This window comes from Bufo bufo, chromosome 1 (genome assembly GCF_905171765.1).
Source record: "Bufo bufo chromosome 1, aBufBuf1.1, whole genome shotgun sequence".
NCBI lineage: Eukaryota > Metazoa > Chordata > Amphibia > Anura > Bufonidae > Bufo > Bufo bufo.
Genome location: NC_053389.1, coordinates 203,272,080 through 203,274,737, shown reverse-complemented (window position 1 = coordinate 203,274,737; position 2,658 = coordinate 203,272,080).

Sequence of the window (2,658 nt, the reverse complement as noted above, 5' to 3'; positions counted from 1 at the left end):
ACCCAGGCAGAGGAGAGAGGTCCCGTAACAGAGAATCTGGCCTTATGTCAGCACAGAATCTGTCTTCATGTCATAGCAGAGAATCAGGCTTCACGTCACCCACCAGTGGAACAGGCCACTGTCACACATTTAGGCCCAGGCACCCAGGCAGAGGAGAGAGGTCCCGTAACAGAGAATCTGGCCTTATGTCAGCACAGAATCTGTCTTCATGTCATAGCAGAGAATCAGGCTTCACGTCACCCACCACTGGAGCAGGCCACTGTCACACATTTAGGCCCAGGCACCCAGGCAGAGGAGAGAGGTCCCGTAACAGAGAATCTGGCCTTATGTCAGCACAGAATCTGTCTTCATGTCATAGCAGAGAATCAGGCTTCACGTCACCCACCACTGGAACAGGCCACTGTCACACATTTAGGCCCAGGCACCCAGGCAGAGGAGAGAGGTCCCGTAACAGAGAATCTGGCCTTATGTCAGCACAGAATCTGTCTTCATGTCATAGCAGAGAATCAGGCTTCACGTCACCCACCACTGGAACAGGCCACTGTCACACATTTAGGCCCAGGCACCCAGGCCGAGGAGAGAGGTCCCGTAACAGAGAATCTGGCCTTATGTCAGCGCAGAATCAGTCTTCATGTCATAGCAGAGAATCAGGCTTCACGTCACCCACCACTGGAACAGGCCACTGTCACACATTTAGGCCCAGGCACCCAGGCAGAGGAGAGAGGTCCCGTAACAGAGAATCTGGCCTTATGTCAGCGCAGAATCTGTCTTCATGTCATAGCAGAGAATCAGGCTTCACGTCACCCACCACTGGAACAGGCCACTGTCACACATTTAGGCCCAGGCACCCAGGCAGAGGAGAGAGGTCCCGTAACAGAGAATCTGGCCTTATGTCAGCACAGAATCTGTCTTCATGTCATAGCAGAGAATCAGGCTTCACGTCACCCACCACTGGAACAGGCCACTGTCACACATTTAGGCCCAGACACCCAGGCAGAGGAGAGAGGTCCCGTAACAGAGAATCTGGCCTTATGTCAGCACAGAATCTGTCTTCATGTCATAGCAGAGAATCAGGCTTCACGTCACCCACCACTGGAACAGGCCACTGTCACACATTTAGGCCCAGGCACCCAGGCAGAGGAGAGAGGTCCCGTAACAGAGAATCTGGCCTTATGTCAGCACAGAATCTGTCTTCATGTCATAGCAGAGAATCAGGCTTCACGTCACCCACCAGTGGAACAGGCCACTGTCACACATTTAGGCCCAGGCACCCAGGCAGAGGAGAGAGGTCCCGTAACAGAGAATCTGGCCTTATGTCAGCACAGAATCTGTCTTCATGTCATAGCAGAGAATCAGGCTTCACGTCACCCACCACTGGAACAGGCCACTGTCACACATTTAGGCCCAGGCACCCAGGCAGAGGAGAGAGGTCCCGTAACAGAGAATCTGGCCTTATGTCAGCACAGAATCTGTCTTCATGTCATAGCAGAGAATCAGGCTTCACGTCACCCACCACTGGAACAGGCCACTGTCACACATTTAGGCCCAGGCACCCAGGCAGAGGAGAGAGGTCCCGTAACAGAGAATCTGGCCTTATGTCAGCACAGAATCTGTCTTCATGTCATAGCAGAGAATCAGGCTTCACGTCACCCACCACTGGAACAGGCCACTGTCACACATTTAGGCCCAGGCACCCAGGCAGAGGAGAGAGGTCCCGTAACAGAGAATCTGGCCTTATGTCAGCACAGAATCTGTCTTCATGTCATAGCAGAGAATCAGGCTTCACGTCACCCACCACTGGAACAGGCCACTGTCACACATTTAGGCCCAGGCACCCAGGCAGAGGAGAGAGGTCCCGTAACAGAGAATCTGGCCTTATGTCAGCACAGAATCTGTCTTCATGTCATAGCAGAGAATCAGGCTTCACGTCACCCACCACTGGAACAGGCCACTGTCACACATTTAGGCCCAGACACCCAGGCAGAGGAGAGAGGTCCCGTAACAGAGAATCTGGCCTTATGTCAGCACAGAATCTGTCTTCATGTCATAGCAGAGAATCAGGCTTCACGTCACCCACCACCGGAACAGGCCACTGTCACACATTTAGGCCCAGATACCCAGGCAGAGGAGAGAGGTCCCGTAACAGAGAATCTGGCCTTATGTCAGCACAGAATCTGTCTTCATGTCATAGCAGAGAATCAGGCTTCACGTCACCCACCAGTGGAACAGGCCACTGTCACACATTTAGGCCCAGGCACCCAGGCAGAGGAGAGAGGTCCCGTAACAGAGAATCTGGCCTTATGTCAGCACAGAATCTGTCTTCATGTCATAGCAGAGAATCATGCTTCACGTCACCCACCACTGGAGCAGGCCACTGTCACACATTTAGGCCCAGGCACCCAGGCAGAGGAGAGAGGTCCCGTAACAGAGAATCTGGCCTTATGTCAGCACAGAATCTGTCTTCATGTCATAGCAGAGAATCAGGCTTCACGTCACCCACCACTGGAACAGGCCACTGTCACACATTTAGGCCCAGGCACCCAGGCAGAGGAGAGAGGTCCCGTAACAGAGAATCTGGCCTTATGTCAGCACAGAATCTGTCTTCATGTCATAGCAGAGAATCAGGCTTCACGTCACCCACCACTGGAACAGGCCACT